The 25,320-nt window shown below is 32.9% G+C and overlaps 1 protein-coding gene and 1 long non-coding RNA gene across 2 annotated transcripts in view; one reads left to right on the top strand and one right to left on the bottom strand.

Moving 5' to 3' along the window:
• Cog5 (component of oligomeric golgi complex 5) overlaps nucleotides 1-25,320 on the top strand; it is a 332,336-nt gene that overhangs the window by 36,400 nt on the left and 270,616 nt on the right. The gene's annotated exons all lie outside the window — the stretch shown is intronic.
• Nucleotides 5,520-11,157, bottom strand: LOC124990298 (uncharacterized). The gene is made up of 3 exons (XR_007109735.1): nucleotides 11,043-11,157; nucleotides 8,214-8,293; nucleotides 5,520-5,692 (listed from the first exon to the last, which is right to left on the bottom strand). It is a non-coding gene; the product is annotated as an uncharacterized LOC124990298 (long non-coding RNA).

The following is a 25,320-nucleotide window of genomic DNA, read 5'->3' as shown; positions in this document are numbered from 1 at the left end:
TAAACTACATTGTAATCCAGAAGATGGCAACTCTTTTTAAACTCAGTTTCTCAAAACACTTAACATGATTGGAAATATTGAAAAGGTTCTCATAATAATATATCTGGGTTAGGTTGAGTAAAATATTTGGTTGTTCATGAAATGTATTCCTGCTTTATCCATGTTGAACTGAAGAAACTGCATTGGTAAAAGGAGAATGTGGTGTATTTCTGCAATCAACATTAGCACTTTTTGGTTTTTCCTTTGTGGTATTATTAGGTATTCTGCCTATAATACAGATATGGTAACCCACCCATAATACAGCTGTTGGTGAACAGTAGAATGTATTCTTTGCTTCAGTATTATCAGTTCTAAAATTCTGCTGGGTATTGTTGGATGTGAATACTTAAATGTACAGAAAATGTGACAGATGTAAATGCCCTGTTTGAAATTTACCTAGATGATTCTTTTCTTGTATACTGATTGCCTCGAATTTTAGAGAAATTGATTTTGTACCTAATTCTTCACTACCTGTGACTTCTTTCTTTTAATTGTACATGTTTATGGGGTATGTGCTATAATTTGATACATGCGTATAGTGTGTAATGATCTAATTATGATAATTAGTATTTCCGTCTCCTTACACCTTTATTATTTATGTTGGAAACTGTTGAACTCATCTCTTCTAATTCTTTATAAAAATATGTATTAATTGTAAGCTGTAGGCACCCTCCTTTGCTGTACAAAGTACTAGAGCTCTGAACTTATTCCTCCTAACTGTATCTCAGTGTCTGTTTTTTAACCTCTCTGTATCTTCTGTCCTTATTACCCTTCTACCCTCTAGTGATCACTATTTTACTTTCTACTTCTGTGAAATTAACTTTTTTGGCTTCCATATATGAGGGAGACTATGTCTGTTTGCCTTTCTGTACTTGACTTTCTTCATTTATGACCTTCAGTTCCATCTGTATTGCCACAAGTGACAGGATTTTATACTTTTTATGGCTGAATAATATTTGATTGGGTATATATACCACTTTTCCTTTATCCATTCATCCATCAGTGGACACCTCAATTAATTCCATATCTTGGCTTATTGTGAATAGTGCTGCAATAAACATCGTTGTGCAAATATCTGTTTGATGCTATGATTTAACTTTCTTTGGATGTATGCCTCATACTGGATAGCTGGATCATATTTTAGTTTTTTGAGTGTTTTTCATAATGGTTGTACATTGCCTCCAACAGTGTATAAGTATTCCTTTTTCTTCACAGCCTTACCAGCATTTGGGTTTTTTTTTTTGTTGTTGTTTTTGGTTTTTGTTTTGGTACTTTGATTATAGCACATGTTAAGTGGGGTGAGCTGATATCTCATTGTGATTTTGATTTACATTTCCCCGATGATTAGTGTTCCTGAACATTTTGCATATAGTTGTCGGCCATTTATATATCTTCTTTTGAGAACTGTCTCTTCCAATCACTCATTCATTTTAAAAATCAAATTATTAGTTTCTTTTTTGGTTGTTGAATTTTGAGTTCCTTATATATTCTGAAAGTTATCCCTTGTCTGATGAATAGTTTCCACATATTTTCTCCCATTCCTCAGATTGTCTCCTTACTTTGTTGATTGTTTCTATTGCCAGTGAGGAGGTTTATATTTTATATCCCATTTGTCTATTTTTGTTCCTGTTACTTGTACTTCTGAAATCTTATTTTTAAGAATTGCCTATGCCAGCGCTTTAAAATGTTTGTTTCTCCTGTATTTCCTTCCAGTAGTTTCAGGTTTTACATTTAAATTTTTGTCCATTTCAAGTTGATTTTTACATATGATGAGAGAGACAGATCTAGTTTCAATCTTCCTACATGGATATACAGGTTTCCCAACACCATTTATGGAAGACACTGTCCTTTTCCCACCGTATGTTTTGGCACCTTTGTTGAGGATCAGGAAGCTGAGATGTGTGAATTTTTTCTGGGTTCTCCATTCTGTTTTATTGGTCTGTGTGCTGTTTTTATGCTAGTATCAAGTGGTTTTGGTAACTATAGTTTAGTAGTATATTTTGAAGTCAGATATTGTGATGTCTGCCTATGATTTCTTTCATTAGGGAGGATTTTAAAAATTAATCTATTTTTAGTTTCTTAACATTTATTAGACATTTTTGAGACTCATGACTGTCCATTCATCATAATTAAGGATCTGTTTCTGCTTCAGAAACTTTATTTTACTGACACTGAGACTTGATTTAATAGATGTTTATGGATATTTTACTGCCTTGTTCTAAAGAAGGCATTAATTTGACTCAATAATTCATAAGAGCTAGCAACATATCAAAAAGGATAGGAAAGACCTAGCAATGAAAGCAAATGAGGGATGATTTGTAGGGGATTCACATGATAGCCCAGTTATTAGATTGAAGTTCTCAATTGAGGTATGGGAATTCATCATTATTCTTTCTCTCTCCTTTTTTTTTTTTTTTTTTTTTTTTTTGCGGTGCTAGGGATCGAACCCAGGGCCTTGTGCTTGCAAGGGAAGCACTCTAACAACTGAGCCATCTCCCCAGCCCTCTCCCTCCTTTTAATGGGCATTATTTTCACTCTTCTTTTGAGGGGAAATGGAATATGGAATTCATAGATAGGAGGACCAGTTCTGTCATAAACTATAATGATAAATCATTCTTCTGAAATTTTCCCAATTCTGTACATCTTCATTAATGCTATTTTTCTTTTTGTATGAATCAACTTCATAAGAGAAAGCTTTATAATCTAGAACATGAATTCATTAACTTGCATTGAGGCATATGCTATCCTTTGAAAGCAATATGATTTTTCTTTCTGCACAGATGAAATGGAAACACCTTCATAATAGGCAACTTGTTTGGTAAAATTTGAGTTAAATCAGGGAAAGGTGGTTGTGTAATTCAGATGTTTGGCACTAACTGTGATAAGCTTGATACTTATGTCTTGATATTAACAATATGTGTACTTTACTTGGAGTACTAAATAAAAATCTTGGGTCATGGGGAGCTCTCTGATTATTACTAATCTCTTTATATGTAGTTTTTATGTGTTTTTCATGTTGTTGACTATCCTCTTTTAGTCTACAATTTTCTCCAATTAGAATGCAACAAAATTTGATTAGGTCTCTGCCTCCAGTTAAAATTATATTTCAGAGCTTAGTTTAGTTATGTTCCTGATGTGAATTGGAATTTTGAATATTTCCTAAATTTCAGTCATGTGTTTTTATCATTTGACTGTCAGAATGATTTTCTATTAATACCACTTGCTAAAACAAATGTTAGTATTTTGGTATTTCAAATTTATAGGTCAATGTGATAAACTTTGTATCTTTTTATAATATTGATGCTTTTGCAACTGAAATTCTTTTCACTTTTAAAATCTTTTATATTTTTAAAGTTTTTATTTATTCAAAGTTTTTATTAAAGTTTTTTTATTTATTTTTATTATTAAAAATAATATACTATATCTCTATCCTGCATGATTTATGTTATCTTTATTTCTAGGTGAGTTTTTGTTACTTTATTGTTATCTAATCTATTTTTTTCTTGTCTTACAAATAGGGATGGAAGGAAGAAAAATTTTCCATAAAAAACCCAACTAGACTGTACTTTTTGCTTCCGAAACTGATTTATTTATGAAAATTGTGATTTATAATTCATATAATTTATTTACCAAATATCAGGTCTCAACATATGTAATCCCTGTACATTGTTGTGAACCTGATATAAAATGAATGAATACTTGTAATTTTTGTGTTTGAGAAGTTCAAACTCTGTTCTTATTTTACTTTAAGGATAAAACTCATACAACAGCAACAATAACAACAATAATGATGGTATCCATGGGGGAAAAAATCTTTCCTTCAGCTTTTGCATTGGAACTTATCTGCACTTTCCTTGAAGTAATGTGAAAAGAACTTCCATCAGTCTCTTCCTATAAGACTTAGATAAATTCATTCATAAGTATATATTGAATCCCTACTATGTGTGCCAAGTACCATTCTGAACATTGGTGCTACATTACTGAACAAAACAAAATTCCCTGCTCTTTTTACAGCTTACATTTTCATAGATCTTAAGGTCACATATCTGATGTATCTGTAAAAATTTGATTGCAGTGCCTGAAGAAGTCAAACCACTAGTGCTGTATTCTTTCCTTAATCTCTGTGGCACCATTCAATTGGTTTGCAAAAGAGATTGTTGCCATTTTTAGAACTCCCAGTGTCTTTTTTTTTTTTTTTTTTTGCGGTGCTGGGGATCGAACCCAGAGCTTTGTGCTTGTGAGGCAAGCACTCTACCAACTGAGCTATATCCCCAGTCCATCTTTTTTTTTTTTCAAAGGAGAAAATTCACATATTTATTCTACTTTCTAAGAATTCCTTGAACATAAAAGTAATATATAATTAGATGAAAATGAGAAAATGACCTTGAAGTATGATAGCCTCATATGTAAAGCCAAAATATAAAATATTAATATTTATATGAATGATATAATGAATATTATGTAATAAGTATATCTAATGAAGTGTGAATTGACTTTTAGTGAGTTAATGTTCTATATTAAAGCTACTGAGTTAAAGATTATTTTTTAAAGTATAATTAAGCAGTAAATTATAATGAAGCAATTACATGTTGGAAAGCATTCTCTCCAATAATTTTTATTGCTTATGTTCTCTTTTCTGAGTTTTACATTTTTTATTCCTAAGCTATGATATATTAACTCCCTATATCATAAGAGAATATTCTTAACACTTAATTTATCATACAAGTATTTTATGATACATATTTATTGTGAAAGAAAGGGATAGTATAATTGATTCATCCATTAGTGTTCTAATTGTAGTTATGGTATTTTCTTAATTTGATAAAATAATGCTTCTATAGGCAGCCATTTCTGATTTATGCACAGGTGAGAAGAATATGATTTTATATATTTTTTTGCTACATAATAGATGGGTACTCAATAGTTACTATAATAATTAATGGTTCTTGAGACGTCTATAAGATGTTTTTGTTGGTGAACATTTTAGAAAGTTTTATTTTAAGCCTATTAAATTTGTGTATTGATAGATTGTAAATATGCTACGAAAAACTGTTTCCAGTATTAAATTAGTTTCTTTCTCACAGGTCTTAGGTGATTTGTTTTTTAAATGCATTGAATACATACATAGTTGTTTTTTTTGTGTGTGTGTGTGTGACAACTTTGGTATAAAGAATTCAACATGCATTTTTAAATCTACAATGTAATGACATATAGGCATTTGCAGTAAGTATGTTTGATTTAGATTTTTGTCTCTAATTTATTTACTTATGTGCCTGGGTTTAGCTACCACCAGGTGGGGGTGGTGATGTTCTCAAATCCAAATGGTCACAAAGGCTTACGTTTAGATATGAGTTTGACTGTTGTAGAGGTAAAATGTGTAGTTATACACACACTCACACAAAATCTTCTTATTTTTTAAACTTACTGAATTTATTGTTACTAAAATTTATGTTTAACAGATAACACCCATGTAGCATTAATCCTATTTTATTGGTTTTATCTTTCCTCATACAGTGTCAGAAATTCAGGATAATATCCATACAAAACAAGCAGCATACTTATTAGAAACTTTAGTCCCCATTGTATTTCATACATTAAAAAGTTTTGGTAGCATTTCCATGTTTTATTCCATATGGTTGGTTAAGAATGCAGTCTGTAAAAAATAAAAAAAAAATTTTAAAAATTATAAGAAAAAGAATGCTAATGGAAACCTACTGTCACCCATTGCTGGAATATTTATTACTGTTTAATTTATTTAGTGAAGTTTTTTTTGTGTGTGTGGTGGTGTGCATTGAACCCAGGTGCTCTATCATTGAGCTAAGAACCTAGCCCTTAGTGTAAGGTTCTTTAAACTAGTAATTATAAAAATATTTCAATTTCTTGGTTCTAAAGGGTTTTCTGTTTGAGTGCGGAAGCCAGTAGTGCTCAACCTCTTTTCCATTTTAGCGTATATCACTAATAATGTTAATTTTTGAAAATTAAAATTTATCTTAAATATACCCAAACATTGCCCCAGACTCTAGGTTTATTTTGTTCCTTTTAAAATGGTGTCAGTTTTCTTCTTAATGAATTGCAGCTTAGAGTCTCTAAAGTCAAATGCTGCACCGGAATCCTAGGAGGGTTGTTGTACTTTTTATTGCTACTATTATAATTCATTACTCTGTGAATAGAAATAAAAGAAACAATTTTCAATCACTTTTTGGTTTGATAATTTTAAATTAGCAATGGGTTAAGTTAGAAAGATTCAATGTAAATTTATCATTATAGGTATACTTACAGAATTCTACATTTTAGCCCTGGGTAATCAACAGGGTAAGCAAGTATTACCTTCTGAGAGACATATTCATTTAGATTGGATCTAGTTTTCTTCATTCGTTTTAATTTCTGTGTAGAGACTTGACGTCTCTTTTGATTAGTTGGAAATATGTTCTTTTGTTATATAAAAATGGAAAATAATGCTGATAATTTAGTTTTTTCATCACAACTAGAAATATATTCAGTGGTTGAGGTGATGATCTATATTATTTCCACATTGATTATGATAAAATAAACATTTCACTTTGAAAAATAATTTCCCAAAATCATTATATGTGGCAAAACATTTTCTAACATCTTGAGTTTATATCATGTTAGATTAAAATGGCAAAATTAGTTATCTAGGATTATATATCTTGTGACTAATTTATTCTAGTGGGTACAGCAAGAAAGCGTGATGCTCAGAATGAGATAGATAGTACCTAGAAATTTGTGAAGGTTTTGCTGTGGCAGTTATAGGTATTGTCAACATTTGCTTTGAAGTATCTGTGTCTAAATTAAATGTTTTGTATCTTTGGTAACTTAATTGTTCACTTCTTAGGTTTTTCCAGAGCTACTTCTTGAGGAAAAGGCTGACATTGTCAGCAAGTATTCTTGAATACCTTCTACATATGTTCTAGGAAAGAACATTTGGTAGTATTTTTATTTTTTAATACAGGGTGCTTGTACATTCTAAATGGGTTTCCAAAACATATGCATCTATACTTATTGTGAATCTATACATTATTGATTAGCTTCTGCAGTGTTTTGAATGTGATTTGTTCCCTCTGAAATTCACGTAGGAATTTTATTTCCATTATGGCAGAGTTGGGAGATAGGTTTCTAAAAGGTAATTAGGTCATTAAGAGGATCAAGTCAGTTCTTGGGAGCCTGAGTTAGTGTTGCCTTTTTCTTTTTCTTTCTTTCTTTCTTTTTTTTTTTTTTGCACACACCCACTTGCCTTTCTGCCTTTCCATCATGAGTTGCAGTAGCCTGAGTCTCTTGCCAGATGCTGATGTCATGTTCTTGGCCCACTCCAAGGGCAATATTTGTTGACTGTCTGTTTTTTTGTCCCCATGAATCTGATCACATTTTCCATGTTTTTGCATGTGAAGTAAAGTTTGGTTGAAAACTGAACATTATAGATAGTACATTTTATTGATTTTCAGATTCTGTTCTGAATTGTTCTGTTGTTTTTGTTCTAACTTGTGGGTAACCTGGTCTCAAACTGTTTATTTTTTCCTTTGCCTTGTGCAGTTGCTGTTTGTTCATTCTTTCAAGTTCTTTCTAGTGCTCTGTGGATCCCCCTATACCTGAAGAGTTTGCTATTACCAAGGATTTTTGGCAGAATTGATAATTAGATTATGGCTTTTGCCTGTTTTTTTTCCTTTGAGTGTTTCTGCCTAATTTTCCATCTGCACTGCTAACTATTAGCTGTCTTCTGAATGTCAACTTAGTAAGACCCAAGTTTTCTGCTGGCTCAAGCTCTGTGCTACCACTCAGGGAAAGCTGTCACTTTGTAAAAGGAGCAAATTCACCTTCTTTCAGGTCTTCTATGGGTGGGCTCTTCTCTGACTTTTGCTTGCTTTTTTTCTCCTGTTTCAACCCTTCTTTTCTTAACTTTTTCTTTTTTCTTTGATTTTTTTAAAATTTATTTTTATTGTAAACAAATGGGATACATGTTGATTCTCTGTTTGTACATGGAGTAAAGGCATACCATTTGTGTAATCATACATTTACATAGGGTAATGGTGTTTGATTCATTCTGTTATTTTTTCCTTCCCCCCACCCCTCCCACCCCTCTTTTCCCTCTATACAGTCCCTCCTTCCTCCATTCTTGCCCCCCTCCCATCCCCCATTATGTGTCATCATCCGCTTACCAGCCAGGTCATTCTTCCTTTAGTTTTTTGAGATTGGCTTATCTCACTTAACATGATATTCTCCAATTTCATCCATTTGCCTGCAAATGCCATAATTTTATTATTCTTTATAGCTGAGTAATATTCCATTGTATATATATATACCACAGTTTCTTTATCCATTCATCAATTGAAGGACATCTAGGTTGGTTCCACAATCTGGCTATTGTGAACTGAGCAGCTATGAACATTGATGTGGCTGTATCTCTGTAGTATGCTGATTTTAAGTCCTTTGGGTATAGGCCGAGGAGTGGGATAGCTGGGTCAAATGGTGGGTTCATTTCTTCTTAACTTTTTCTTTTCTTTTTCTTCTTTCCTTCTTTCTGTACTAGGGATGGCACCAGGGGTGTTCTACCACTGAGCTACATCCTCAGCCCTTTTAAATTTTTTAGTTTTGTGACAGTCTAAGTTACTGAGACTGACCTCAGACTTGGAATTCTGCTAAGTTGCTGGGATTATAAGCTTGCATCACCAATACCTGACTGTAAACCTGTGTTTTTTTTTTTTTTTTTTTTTTTTTTCTTTTTTTCTTTCTGAAAAATCTGTGGGGATTGAGACAGAGTTGTTGGTAAGAGTTATGGCAGTAAGTGCCCTAAGCAAAAAGACACCTACTGTGGAATCCTTACCCATTAAAACTTCTCTAATTCAAAGGTAAATCTTTCTCTGGTATACTCTTGCCTGTGGTCATTTTCCAGTTCCTTCAATAGTGTGTTTTTAAAAATGCTTTATCTAGATTTGCAATTATCTTTAGGAAACTATGCCTGACTAGTTCACTGTGCCATTAATGGAATCTATACCAAGTTCATTTTTATTTGCCTGTTTCTCATGTACACTCACAGTCTGTGAAATTGAATGAGTTGTAAATTTGAATCACTTTGAGATCCATCTGTATATGTTGAGAATTCATGCATTGCTTTGTAAATACAATTAGAGGTGATGTTTAATGGAGACAGACATTTTATGCATATAAAAGCTCTGTATTCCCAAAGAATGAATGTATATAAAAATGTTTCATATAGTCTAAGTAGCTTTCAAACTTAGGACAATAAAGTTGCCAATTCATTTTACTTTGACTTTCAGAATCTGGTACTATTAAAAGTTTTGAAGATATGAAATACTTAGTGGAAATTTTTAAAAAGACTGAAATTAGTTTCATGTGATCATTTTTCTCCTATTTAAAAATCTGTTTTCTAAGGCAGAGCTTTCCTTTACTTAAAAGAACAGCAGAAACACTGAGCCCATAGAAGTTATTCTTTTTGTCAAAACTAATTTGAAGTAGCAACACTTTCCCATTCTTTTCAGTTATTTATTAATGGGGATTTTAAGGTATCTGGATATTGTGAATGATACTTATGTATCTTGTTATCATTTGACCAAATTTGCTTTTGTTTTTATCACATGAAGCATAGTGTTGTTTTTGCCAGATCTCACTTAAACCTGCGTTATCTTTTAGTATGACTTGGCGGGAAGACAGAATAAAGATTTGTGGGACATAGAGACAGTGAAGCAAAGAGAGAAGAGGCTAAAGGTAAAAATAAATGCTGTTTTACAGTGAGAAGTTTAACTTATTCAGCCTTGAGTAAATTGTGTTTAGAAATGTTTTAGTTAACTTTTTCATCACTGTGACCAAAACACCTGATAAGAACAATTTAAAGGAGGAAAAGTTTATTTGGGGTTGATAGTTTCAGAGGTTTCCATTCATAGATGGCTCAGAGCTCATTGCTCTGAGCTCAAGGTGAGAGTCCACATTGTAGGGGAAGGGCCCAGCAGAGGAAAACTGCTCAGCTCCTGGCAGGGTCAGGAAGGAGAGAGAGCATGGGGAGGAGAGGTGGAAGAAGGGCCACAGGGAAGTTACACCCTTCTAGGATCTACCTCCTGTAGCCATGTTCTACCTGCTAGAGTTACCTCCAAGTCAGTCCATTCAAATCTCGATGGACTAATTAGGTTATAGCTCTTCTAATCTAATCATTTTACCTCTGAATATTTCTACATGAAGAGGAGCTTTTGGAGGATACCTCATATCTAAATCATAATAGGTATTTCATTTAAAAAGAAAGAAGTATAGTGATAATATCTATTAAAAAGGTAGAATCTCTGATAGAGGTAGTATTTAATGATGCATTTACTCAGCATTTTTAATTCTAATGCTTTTGATCCTAACTACTTTTGTGGCTAAAATAGTGTTGTATTAGTCAATTTTTCCTTGCTGTGACCAAAGTACTGCCATAAATGACTTAGAGGAAGAAACTTTTCTTTTGTCTCATCAGAAGTTTTAGTTTCATTGCTTTGTGCTTGAGGTGAGGTAAAACATCATGGAGAAAGATAGCTACTCAGCTTATGGCAGCCAGAAAGGAGGGGCAGGCATGGAGAGAGATAGAGATATGAGAGAGAGAGAGAGAGAGAGAGAGAGAGAGAGAGAGAGGAGAGAGAGAAAGAGAAAAAGAGAGAGAGAGAGAGAGAGAGAGAGAGAGAGAGAGAGAGAGAGAGAGAGAGAGAGAGAGAATGGGGCATAGGGATAGGATATAATTCCAAACACATGCCCCCAGTGACATATGTCCTCTAAACATCAAACATAACCCACCTGCCTACAGTTTCCTCCTCCTCCCAGTAGTCCATTTAAATTATTAATCCACTAATGGATTAATCCACTATCATTAAAGCCCTCATAATCCACTCATTTCCTAAAAGCCCCACTTCTGGACATCGCTGCATTGGGGACCAAGTCTTCAACAGCTTAGCTTTTAGGGGATCATAGAATACAACAGAGTGAATAATTTATAAAGAACTTACAGTTCTGGAGGCTGAGAAATCAAAGATCAAGGCACTGGCATCTGATGAGGGCTACTTGCCGTGTCATCACATGGCAGACTGTGAAAGGTCCAAAGAGATGAACTCTGTGTCCTCACAGGGTGGAAGAACTAAAGAGAGAGAACCCATTCCCAGAGTCCTTTTTATAGCATCACTAATCCATTCACAAGGGTTCAGCCCTCATGACCTAATTATCTCCCAAAAGTCTTTACCTCACAACACTGTTAAGTTGGAGATTGTTTCCAACATAAACATTTTGAGGGACATATTTATACCATAGGAGATAGTGATATGCTTTGTAGCTTTGTTCCTGACTTCAAATCACTGTTCCTCAACAAATATGGTTTGATAGCAGAATAATGTTCCCCCCAAAGATGTCCATGTTCTAACCCACAAAACCTATGAATTTGTTACCTTGCATGACCTTCACAGTTTTGATTAAGGTTATAAGTTTTGAGATTGGGCTCATTCTCCATGAACCCAATCCATCAGATTTTGAAAGTGGAAGAGGAAGGCGAATAATGAGTCAGAGAATGGAAAAGCAGACAGGAGAGATCTGAAGCATGAGAAGTACCGTATCTGCCATTGTTGGCTTTCTAGATGAAGGGAAAGGTTTATGATTCCTGGCGTAGACATGTCTTTTAGAAGCTGGGAACTGTCCTCAACTGATAGCCAACAAGGAAATGGGACCTCGATCCTATAATCACAGGGAACTCTGAATTCTGTAACCTAAATGAGCAAGGAAGAGATTCTGCTTTAGAGCTTCCAGAAGGGAACTCAACCATGTTGATTTTAGCCTATTGATACTTATTCTTTCCTGCCTGTCCTCATGGACTATGAAAGTACCAGAGTTAATATGGCTTCTACCGACAGAACTAGATATTTTTAAAATTTAAATATATGAAGTATGAACTGATGATTAACAAGTAAACAGATGTAATGAAATATTGCCCCCCACCCTGTTGCTCTTAAAGAACAAAAGCAAAAACAAATAATGACCTTCTAATTAGAAGTAAATAATTTGGAAATTGAAGATAATGGCTTTTTGTTCTAACCAGATTTACACATTCAATTCTGTGCTGGTCATATGTTTTAAATCCAGGCTTTTTTTTTTTTTTTTTTTTTTTTTAATGTGCTCATGTGTTTATATGTTTGTTTTAGGGTTTACATAGATTAATAAAGCCCATTCTTGGTCTTTGGGAATTTGTAGGATGTTATCTCAGATATGGCTATTGGTATAGAGTGAGTCTAGTTATGAGTCATAGTTACTTAATTTATAATAGAAAGAAAATATTTAATCAGGATTTCATTATTGTGAGCCGGAAATTTTTCATGGGGTTTCCTATTTTAGGCTAGTAATTTAAAATCATATTTATTTCACACTATGTTCTGCAGAATCTTTGTGTTCTGCAGAATCCTTGTGATTTGAAGAGAATGTTGAGCTATTTAATTGTGGTCCCCAATTTGACTTCATTGAAAGTAGTCTGCTTAAAAAAAAAAAAAAAAAAAAAAAAAGAAAGAAAGAAAGAAAGTAGTCTGCTTTTTATCTTGTTTATAAGTTTGAACTGGGTAAGCTGTTTTATTTGAAAGTTGTCTTACTAAAGGCAGTTTGAAAATGAAAGTCATATTGTTTCTTGGAAAGTATATTAAAACATTGAGACAGTTGTAGTAGCTAAGCCTTCATTAGGGAAGAGACTTGGGAAACTTGAAACTTTGGACAAGGTGGAGAGCATGAATTGTTAAAATATGTATTGCCAGTCTAAATGAAGTCAGAAGAGTTGGTGGGATAAAATGGTGGTCATTTGGGAAGTGTTTTACAGTAGACTAAATCTTCCAACTTGTTCCAGTTATTCTTCAGGGATAGAAGAATACCCAGAGCTGGGTTTGGTTGTGCACACCTGTAATCCTAGTGGCCCATGGGCTGAGGCAAAGAGGATCATTAGTTCAAGCTAGCCTCAGCAACTTGGTGAGGCACTAAGCAACTCAGTGAGATGCTGTCTCTAAATAAAAATACAAAAAAGGGCCAGGGATGTGGGTTAAGTGCCCCTAAGTTCATTCTGGAGTTTAAAAGAAAAAGAGAGAGAGAGAGAGAGAGAGAGAGAGGGGAGGGGAGAGGGGAGAGGGGGGGAGAGGGGAGAGAGGAGAGAGGAGAGAGAGAGAAGGGGAAAGGGAAGGGGAAGGAGAAAAGAAGAGGAAGAGGAGAAAGAGGAAGAAGAGGAAGAAGAGAGAAAGGAGGAAGGAGGGAGGAGGAGGATGAGAAGAAGAAAAAGAAGAAGAAGAAGAAAAAGAAGAGGAAGAGGAAGAGAGAAAGGAGAAAGGAGGAGTACCTAGGACGATATTTTCTTCTTTGGTAGATAGAATGACACCTCTTTTTCATACATACCAAACAGTGGTAATTGTGGGACAGAGGGTGGAGGATAGAAAAAAAGATACTTTGTTTGTATGTTGTTACTTTTTGATAAGGTTTTGGGATGCTTAAGAATAGACACCAAATTAATTGATGTAGAAACTTGCCACCTGAAAGTAAGTAATGAAATGGACATTATAGAACTGAGTTAAACTGTTGCAGTGAAAATAAAAACTAAATAGAATTGGTTGAGAAGACTTGTTCTGAGGGTAAATGACTGAATAAATCTTATTGAATTGGAACATGGAAGCAAGTTATTAACATAGTAAGCAGAATAGCGGTATTCATTAACTTCTTTCATTAAAGTAATATTCAGTTTACTAACACATAAGAGAGTTCACAATATCATAAAATTCCACTATAAACTATCATATCCATTTCTGCTAAGAAATTTTAACATTAAAAGACAGGAAAACATAGGATTTGAAGCTATCTAGACCTTGGTTTGAATTCCATTTCCATCCCTCTTGCTGACAGTGTGAAGTTCAACAGGTTAACTTCTCTCTCAGGGTTCCAGAGTTTATACATTGTTTTAAAATTTTATTTATTTATATTTTTAGTTGTTGATGAACTATTTATTTATTTATTTATAAGTGGTGCTGAGAATTAAACCCAGTGCCTCACACTTGCTGGGCATATGCTCTACCACTGAGCCGCAACTCCAGCCCCTATAGATTGTCTTAAACCTTTACTTCACATAGAGGAGGTCCTCAAAATAATATTTTCCTCCCATCATTCTTTCTTTAGAGACAGAACTAAAGAACAATTTTTTTTTTCTGATATTTTATGGTCACATTGGGCATGTGTCATAATCTCTAGTTGTGTATTCTCTGTGCTCAAAAATGCATTTGCAGTTCTAGAAAAAAATAGATGGTACTTTGATGCACATATATCTCATGGATTTATCCCCTCTGGGAATAAAATATTGAAGTGTTACAGTAAAGATTTTCAAGTTAAAGATAAGCACTGGAGAATAAAAAACATTTAAGTGAAAATCAAGTCTCTGAAATACCTGTGGAGGCAAGAAATCATAGTGATTCTGTTTTTTAATTTACTCCTTTTAAAACTGTGTCACATAATTGAAAATACTTTTGCTAATTGTTTTGTTCAATAAAATTTTAGAGTAATAATGATAAAAGCATCACTATGGGAGCCAATATATTCTCTTTCTACTGAGTCTAGTCTGACTTGGGTTTTCTATGACTTTTGTCATGTGAACTCCTAATACAAAATCTTGTCTGAATTGCTTCAGTAGCATCTCCCATACTTGGTACCTCAGTGAACCAACTTGAACTAGGGCTGCTGTAGATAGTCAGCCACTAATAACACACATGCATGGAAAAGACTATAAAAAGAGGCAGAGAAAATTCCATCTTACTGACATTGTTTGAGCTGCTAACTTCATCTGAGTCTGCTGCCCTGCACTCTTCAATTATGGGAACCAATAAAGGACTTTTAGGCATAAAAATAATGATAAAAGCTTATATTGATTCTAGGTGGCAAGTACTGTGCTATAAACATTGTTTATGTTTCATCTTAGTGAAGCTCCACAGCACCCACTCAGGTAGATTTCATTATTTTATAGATAAACAGAATCTGGATGAGATTAGGTTGCACTCTCAGGATTCTAACTAGTGGGGGCGGGGTTTAGGTTTCTTTTTCTTTCTCTAAAAAATATCCTCTCACCTAGCACAAAAGTCAAATTAAATTGACTCAGAGACTTAGGACTTAGACCAGAAACTTTGCAACTGCTAGAGAAAACATAGGATCAACACTCCAACATATTGGTGCAGGCACCAGCTTTCTTATCAAGACCCTGAGAGTGGAAGAAATAAAACCAAGAATCAATAAGTGGGATGACATCAAGTTAAAAGCTTCTGCACAGTAAAGGAAACAAACAGCAGGAAGAGAGAACATATAGAATGGGAAAAAAATCTTTGCCAGCTACTCCTCTGGTGGGATTAATATCCAGAATATATAAAAAACTAAAATATACTTAACACCAAAAGCCAAAAAATTTAACCCAATCAATAAATGGGCAAAAGAACTAAATAGATATTACTCAAAGAAGACACACAAATGGCCAACAAATACATGAAGAAAATGTTCAACATCAGGGAAATGCAACTCACGCTGAGATTTCGTCTCACTCCAGTCAAAATGGCAGTTATCAAGAATACAAATAATAGGACTGGGGTTGTAGCTCAGTGGTAGAGCACTTGCCTAGTATACGTGATGCACTGGGTTCAGTTCTCAGCACCGCATATAAATAAAATAAAGGTCTATTTATAACTAAAAGAATATTTTAAAAAATACAGATAATAATATATGTTGGCGAGAATGTGTGGAAAAAGGTTCACTCATACATTGTTGGTGGGTTTACAAATTAGTATAACCACCTTGGAAAGCAGTGTGGAGATTCCTCAAAAAAAAAAAACTAGGAATGTGTGACTAGATATGTAGCTCTGTAATAGAGTGCTTGCCTAGGATGCCCAAGGCCCTGAGTTCAGTTCCTAGTACCACAAAAACAAAACAAAAAACCCCACAAAACCATCAACCAACCAACCAAACAAACAAAAAACCCCGAACCAGTAGTCCACAGAAAACAAGGAATGGAATCACCGTATGACCCAGCTATCTCACTCCTCAGTGTTTATTTAAAAGAAGGAAAATCATTATACTATTTGCAATGACAGTAGCCAAGATAGGGAACCAACCTAGGTGCCTACTAATAGATGATTGGATTAAGAGATGTGAGATAGATACACACACACACACACACACACACACAATGGAGCTTTACTCAGCCATAGAGAAGAATGAAATTATGGTACTTTCTGGTAAATGGATGGAAATGGAGAACACCACACTAAGTGAAATAAGCCAGACTCAGAAAATCAAGGGTTGAATAGTTTCTCTCATATATGGAAGGTAGAGGCAAGTAAGGAGAAAAAAGGCGGGCTGGTGTCGGACATCAAAAAGACCCATCAATGGAGTAGGAGATTGAGGGAAAGGAGGAGGGACAGGAAAGGGGAGAAAATGCTGAATGAATTTGAGAAAATTACACTGTGTAAATATATATATATACACACACACACACACACGTATATAATATAAATACATATATATGCATATATATATCTATGTCACAATGAATTACACCTTTATGTATATCTCTAAAGCACCAATTTAAAAAGTAAATGGAAAAGCAGTAGTATAGAAGAAGGGCAATGGGGGAAGGGAGGAGAAGAGAGAAAGGGGGTACTGGGGACTGATATGAAGTCACTTAAATTCAATGCATGTATGATTGATTATCTCAGAATGATCCCAGCTATTATGTACAACTATAATGCACCATTAAAAGAAAAAAAATTGTTGGTCATTTATTTGCCATGTTGCAAATTTGTTATTGAATTCATAAGCACTTTAGGTTTTTAATCTGTTCAGAAAATTCTTTCTTGAGGATTATTCTTTTATAAGAAATCTTTAGGGTAGATGTTTGAGGTGTATACTTATTCTCAAGTAAGTATTTGTGGTGACATTTTGAGCTTCCTTCCTCATTAAACATGATTTTTCTCTTTTAACAGTCAGTACAATTGTTTTATTTAATGTAGTTTCACTTTTATTTCCTCAGCTTGTACTCTGGTGTATGTGCTACAGAGAACCAAAGTTCTATGAGATAAAAATATATGTCAATTTGGGACTTTTGTAAATTTTGAGTAGGTCTATAATACTATCAGTGAAAGTTGAATGACCTCTGCAACTTTAAAAAAATTTAATACAATGATACCTTTTCCATGAATTCAACTTACATTTTTCTTTTGAACCATCATTTATCCTGTGGTATGAGAATATCCAAGAAATACTTGGAGTATTCCAAGAAAATAAGTATACTTCTCAGTCAAGAATTCGTGTCTTGCTTTTGGTTATTTAAATGTTTTTTAGAGAATATGTAAAGACCTTAAACATGCATCATTTAAATAGTCTATGCACTTTTAGTTTTAACATTTTTTGAAGTCAAAAAATGGTGCACAGACTGTCAATGTACAGTTTACTGAATTTTCACTCCTTTGGCTTTGAGAGGCTGGCCTAACTACAAATATAAGAATATAGAGGAAAACTTATTCAAAGAACATTCCAAAGGTTGGAGAAATCAAGGCCCTCATCAGATGCAGCCACTTGATCTTGGACTTGCAGCCTCTACAACTGTGGACAAACTTCCTTGCTTTATAAATTACTCATCTTAGATATATTTGTTATAACAATAGAAAATGGGCCATGTGAACTGGCTAATATTTAATGGAAAACTATCCAATAATTTATATAAATAATCTATTATTACCTATTTTGGTCATTTATCATTTTTTACTGGTGTAAAAATGACCATCCTTGGATATTGATTCTTGCACAATTGTTTTATTGTTTCCTTAGAATAAATTTTAGAAGTTAAATTCTTGGTCATTGGTTTTTTAATGTTTCAAAATGAAAAATATCACTAATAGTAATGTAAAATAGCATATCCAAATTAGTATTTACAGTCATTTAAAATTATTTACCAATCACATATGTGAAAATTGGTATGGTATGTTGTTTTAATATTTATTCTGATTTGCATGCTTTTGTGATCTGTTTTAAACAATTTTATATGTGTCATTTGATTTTCTTTGGTGAGTTACCCGTTTGTGTCCTTTTGCTATGTGGTTTGTAAGTGTTCTTTAAATAACAGAGGTGCATTTACTATATTATGTAGGCTGGAAATACGTTTCTGAGTTTTATTTCATTCTGTGATTCTTTTAAATATCTAATTTAAAAAGCTCCTAATCATGTGTTAATCTTATACTAACTAGGTTACTTTTTGTTCCTTACCATACTATAACAAAATATTCACCTCTATATTCTTCAAACATTTTTCTAGTTTTATTTTATTAGTATATAATTTACTTTGATTTAACTTCTGTTCATAGCAACCACATCTCACATCTCCAGGCAGTACCATTTTCTGTCACCTAGAATATAATGTGAACTGTGCTTCCTGAGGTTATGAAACTCACTAATGCTGGGAATGGATAAGCATTTAACTTTATTTTTCCATAATTTAGTTATTTCTCTGACACCATTTAATGAGTAATTCATTGCTTCACCACAGATTTGAAGGATCCCATTTGTTTATAATACATTCTTTTATTTGCTTGAGTCTTTTGTGAGCTTTCCATTGTATTTCAGTTGTCAGTATATTCATATTTTCCTTTTTTAAATCTTTAAATTGAATTTTTTATTGTTTTAGTTATTATTATTGCAGCTAGAGTTTTCCAGTTTTTTAAATAGGAAAACAGAATTGAATATGTGCATTTTTTTATTGATTATTTTTGAGACTGTGTCTTTGTACGCTTGTGGGATGTCTCTAATTTGGCATTTTAAAAATATTGATGAATTACTACAATATTTGGATTTGGATTTGGATTATTTTCTATTAAGCATTATAAGTCTCAGTGGAGATTATTTGATTGAAAATTTACCATGATCAGAGAATGAAAATAAGTAGAATTGTACCTAAGGAAGAGAAAAATGGAAGTTGTGAGACATTACTACCCTCTGACTTGGGCTTTCCATCTCATAGTGATCTGTAATTATAGAATTATGATGGAAATGGAAAGTGAAAATATGTTTTTTTAGATATCTTCACATAGTGTTTAAATCTAGAAAGATATTCTCTGAATTCTGGAATCAAATTGCTATTTATTTATTTATTTATTTGATTAACAAAACCTGACTATAACCCATCTTCCTGTTTTTCTCTTTTGGTTTCCATATTCATAGTCTGTGTACCAACTAAACAGACTTTTTCTCTGGTCTAGAGACTGTTTTTTTGCTTCTGTGTAATTGTTCATGCTATGTCTCTGCCTGATAATGCTCTTTTTTCCACCCTCATGCCCTCAACCAATCTCATTTCTTATTAAAAGTTCATTTCAGTAGCCATTTCTATCTGTAGCTTTTCTAGGTATGTATGCTCCTTTTCCATTGAGTCCATTTCTGTTTTTTCACTGTTATTATATTTTGCCTTGTGATGTTGATATTGGCACATTTGTTTTATCTTCACTGCTTTTATAAGTACATACAACCCAAACATTTTATGAAATGTTCAAATTAGGCGTGAGGACTAAGAGCTGTCTAAATGAGCCATTTAAAAATACTTTTATAATATTTCTAAGTGCTCCACAAGATAACAGACTTGTATATTCTAGTAACCAGGATTTATGATTTATGATACAATTTTATTAGGGCTTACAAGATAACAGACTTGTATACTGTAGTAACTGGGCTTTATGACTACTGCTGTTTGACAGTGCTGGGCATTTTATGAATTTACCTACCAGATCCTGTGACATGTGTTATTAAGAAACATTCACATTGAGAAATTATGCTAAAAAACCAATAAGCATTTTTGTTAATATAAATGGTACTGATAGAAGAATGCTCTATTTAAAAATAAGAGCTTCTTGTATCTTATTTACTGTATTTAACAGTGATAAAATATTAAAATATTCGTGTGGTATCATCATGTTGAGAACTTTGTCCCCCCCCCCCCTTTTTTTTTTTAGGTCTTATTGTTTCTACTATAATCGTATCTTTGAATCATCAGTAGAAAGATATTTTAATGAAAATCATAAATGTCAGGCAAAATAGATTTTTCTTTAAATTAATGAAAATTGAATTTTTTAACTTGTTATTTCATAGCAGCCAACTTTGCACAAGAATGGGGTGCTTTTCTAGGGATTTTAATCTTTCCCTAAACTCAGGTAGTATTCACATTTATGGGTGTGTACTTAATATTTCTCTGTTAATCAATTTCTTCAAAGTTTTGTTGAGAGAGCATATTTCTGGACAGTTTTTCTGAAGCCTCATCAGTCTATGCATTTCTTTAGTTGGGAGTTGTAAGGGAAAGAGAGGAGTAAGTACATTAGAATCACCTGTAGACCTTTTTTATTTTTAAGAAAACCTGTCTTATTTTCAGTTGAAAGTACTGTTGTTTTCCTGTTTGATTGACCCCTTAAATCTGTTACAAAATGGTTGATATTCACTACTGTAATACTCTACAGTCTATCCTTGGATTAAACTAGAGTTACTGAGGGTTTTATATCTGGACAGCATACAATTTATTCCCATGTAATTATTTTTATCAGATTTCCCTTTAGTTGATGATATTATTATAAAAAGAGGAAAATTATAATCATCAGTCTTAGGAGACTTCTCTTTACCTTTCTGTAAGACTGTTTGGGCCATTTTAATACATTGAGGGATATAAGAAATAATCATATGAGACTTACTTTATCTTTATAGTTTTGGAAATATTGTTTACACATTATGTATTTTTTGTGAAGAATAGTGAGAAGATACTGCTCTCTGGTCTTAGTACCAGGAGTAGTTTGTATTGAGCAACTAGATGATTTTTATCTTTCAATTGTGAGTCATGTAATCAGTTTCTTTTTCCTCCTTAAATAATGACCTAGTAGAAAGCACAGGGAACAATCTGTGTCTCATCTCTTGCATTTCTCATGTCTCATCTCTTGCAGGACTTAATGATAAGTTATCATAAATGAAGTTCATTTCATAAAGATTTTTTAAAACTTTTTTTTTCATCTTCCTTGCTCTGATTTTATTACTTACCGTCCCACTTAGTTGAATTGTATCTAATATTCTCAACTTTTTAAAGTTGTCTTACATAGATGCTCCTCAACCTAAAATGGCATTACATTCTGGTTATTCACTGGTAAGTTTTAAATATCTTAAGTCAAATATGCATTTAATCCTCCTAACCTACTGGATATTATAGCTTAGCCTAGCCTATCTGAAACATGTTCAGAACACATTAGCCTCCAGTTGGGCAAAGTCATATAACAAAAAGCTTACTTTATACTTGTTTCAGGTATCTCATGTAATTTATTGAATACCTGTATTTGGTAACACAGTACACTATAGAGTGTCAGTTGTCGTATATAACATTTATCAATTTTTCTTTCCTAGTTTCTTCCTAATACCTGTGATAAATTTTGTTGTAGTTTTGGATTATATGGACAGTTTTGGATTATATTATTTTTACTGATTTGTAATTCTTTCCTCTAAGCCTGGGGGAATGGTGGGGGGAGGAAATACACATAAACATACCGTGTCATTTTGTTTCCAATTGCAGGGGATTTATAAGAGTCCAGGAAATCCTATACCAGTCATTGTTTATTAGGCACATATTATTTGGCAAATGTGTTTTTACAATAAGTCATATCCAATGACCTGAACTCTTGTATTTTTATTTTTATCAATAATAGTAACCTGTTATAGATTGATTCTGATTCAGTTAATGAAAATAAAAATCAAAAGAATTATAACAGAATATAATGTCAGTGTTGTTAGAAAAAAATCAGCAAAAGGGTTAATGAGAAATGTTCCTAGAGTAGTGTTGGAGATATTATCAAGTGTCAGTGTTACTTAAACTATTATAAAACAATAGAAAATTCAGGAATGTCATAAAATTCTCAAAGAGTAACTGGATACTTTGTAAATTGTGTTAATGATACAAAGGAAATAACAATGACAAAAGAAAAATATTTGATTCAGACTACCTAACTCGAGTGACGACTATTTAAAACATACACAAATTAGTTTTTTAATATTTTCATTGCAAGTTTATTTTAGAAATAATTCATATCCTGTGTCCAGTATTATATTTTAATAGAACTTTGTATTGAAATGAGCAGATATGCACAAGGATAGTACTTAACCTATGGTCAGAATAAGGCAATTTAATGACAAACATTAGCAATGCAATTTTATAATTAACTGTTTAGGTTGAGTGAAATAAAAGTGTATAATAGTTTATGATAGCAAGTTCATGTTTTGTATAATTTTGTCTTCTGAGAGTATATGGTTTTTAAAGAAAAATTTTTGGTTTGAGTGTACAAGTGGTACATGTAGTAGGTGCTGGATTCCTTCCCCAGTATGGGGGTGCGAGGGTAGGGGACCAAAAAAAAAAAATCAACCAGGAAATTTTTGATAACTTCTATAAAACAACAATAACAACATTATTTTCATCTTTAGGAATCTTATGACCTACTAGATTATAGTGTGTATAATCCAATGAAAATTTATTTAGTTCAACATTAAAATTTTTTTTCTTAAGAAGGCCCTATGGTCTGAATTAATTTCAGTGCTGTGTCTATATATTTTTATTGATTAGCTACCTGAATATCACCTTGATATATAGTCTATCTATCCAAAATAGTGGTTCTTTTGGAGTTGGGTCTTGCTATGTTGTCTAGGAGGACCTCAAACTCATGGGTTCAGGTGATCCTCCTGCCTCAGCCTCCCAACTGGGAGGTAGCTGGGGCTGGGACTACAAGTATGAGCCAACAAGACTGACTTTAAAGAAGTGGTTTTTTAACTGTAGCATGAAAATCATCATTAAGTACTTACTTAACACAGATTTTTCAGGCTGCAACTCCAATGATTCTAATGTAAATCAGAGATAGGGCTTTGGAATTGGTATTTTAAACATTCTGTATAGAAAACACCATTCTAAACAAGATGCAACAGTAGGTTGAGAAGCTTAAAAATTATTCACTTTCAATTCCACTAATATTTACTGACCAGTTAATGTGAATCAAGCACTTTTGGGAGAAAATACTACATAAAAGTTTGTTAGTATAGCTTACTGTTACTGTAGTGTGTGGATTAATAAGATGGTTTTATAACATTAGGTAGGTGATGGTTTACTAGTATTTTGTTCAATAGCAAAGGAAAAGACAATAAAAATTTTTTAAGAATTGGGATGAAAACAAAGTGCAGAGTATGTAAATTTAATCTTTTTTACATTTTTATTGAATCTAAGGCATTAACAATATTATTGTGAACTGCAGATCTTTAGTTCTTCTCTCTCTAGTTCATATATAACACTGCATTACCCAATCAAAATACCCAACCAATAGTAAAAGATGGGATCATGAGTAATATTACTGATTCAGATATATGTATCTGATCTCATGGCAGTCCCAAGTGTATTTCTCATTCCTACAGTCTATGTTTTATGTAGCCAAAGCCCTCAATTATTAGCATAAGCACTGAAACATTTTTGTTAAATTAAAAATTTTAATTTTCCATCTATTGCAGTATACATCCACAACTGTCTGAAAGGAAAACTGTTTCTTTATATCCTTATCATCCTGTTTGCTGCTTTTTCTTTTCATTCTGAAAAAATGGTGGAGGTGCTTTGGTAGTCTGCCTTGCTTAATACCTCTTAGAAAAATATGACATATCACTTTCATGGAAACAGGGCGAGGAAAATGACCTCAATACCAGACAGACTCAGCTCTCCTGCTTTATCGTACTTGATGCTTCAGGGTTTGATAGTGGTAGAGAACTGATATTGGTGGCAGTGACAGGAATGACAGCACTTTTTACCACTTGCTGGTAGAAGTACAAAGCTGTCATGTTTGAAAGCCATGATACAGCTTATTGGGATCTGTAAAAAATGTGTGACTAGAATTGTAGTCATATGGTTATTGTCACGTTATTTTGTCATGAGCAAGGGGAGAAATATTATTGTAGTTCGCTCAACTCTTTTTCTTCTGCAAAATGGATAATCCTTACATGATGATAGCTTTTATATTTTTCCACTTCTGCATCTCAGTACCACTCTGTTCCAAACATCTGTGTTTGGTAATATTTTTATATTTATTCTACTTCTGAGGTTATTAGATTTTAAATATGTACAGACTGTCAATTGGAGTGTCTTTGCATTATTTTGAATACTCTTATAGCAAAAAACCTTTTTTTTTTTTCTCAGAAGAAAACTTAGTTTGGAGACTAACCTATGATTCTGTGTTCTATTTGTATTTGTCTAGTAACTGAACACCTCCAAGTATTTTACATAGTCTTTTTCAGTTTTACCTGGTTTTATTATCTCCTGAATTTTCTCTTTTATGATTCTGAGATCCTTTTTTTCCCTCTAATATTTATTACAAGTCAACTCATGTTTAACTTTCTTGAAGTTCATATAGTTCTTGAAGGGATTTGCATTCAGGAGTACAAACAAGTGCCTATCTCTAAGATGTAAGGAAATTAGTCTCCAAAAATTACCTTATTTCTCATTTTATTTGGAGGAAGGAATAAAAGGAACACATTATTTTTTGCCTTTTTCCTTTTTTGTCTCCATAAAAATGACCTGCTTTAGTTGCCAAGTTAAGAAATATAAACCTTTCTTATGTTTTCCAAGGAAATCTTGAAATATAGTTTGAAGCCACTTGATTATAATATAAACAGATTTCATTATCTTTTAGATTTATTAATATATTTAAACTTTTTAAATTTAGAAATTATCTTTTTACAGCCCTTAACAAAGAATTTGGAATTTATGTTTATAATAAAGTAGATGGTTGTTCATAATGAATTATTAGGGGGAAAATGCAAAGGATGATATTTGTACTTTTACCTGCATATATGTTGGCATTTTTTCACTGTTTATAATTTCTTTAAAATTAAAATTACTGAGAAAGATGTTAAGTAGATAACTTAAAACATTCACTTGAAATTTTCATTTTGAATAGTTTCTAGTAACTAGGAACATTCTTTAATAATGTTATTTATTTTATTAAATTTTCTTTTCCCAAAAATTATTTTTGTTTTTACCCTGTTAGTCATGTAATTTATGCAAAGCAAATTAAATAGTTCTTCCATCCTTGAGGATAATCTAGTTTCTTATGATCTTCCTTGTGGCTCCTATTTTTAATATTTTTTCTTACACCACTTGTCTTTCTAGTCTGTTGGCACATCTTGTTGATTCTGTTTTCAGTTGCTTCTCACAGC

The sequence above is a fragment of the Sciurus carolinensis genome, chromosome 8, assembly GCF_902686445.1.
Source record: "Sciurus carolinensis chromosome 8, mSciCar1.2, whole genome shotgun sequence".
Classification (NCBI taxonomy): domain Eukaryota; kingdom Metazoa; phylum Chordata; class Mammalia; order Rodentia; family Sciuridae; genus Sciurus; species Sciurus carolinensis.
This window is presented reverse-complemented; position numbering and strand designations above follow the sequence as displayed.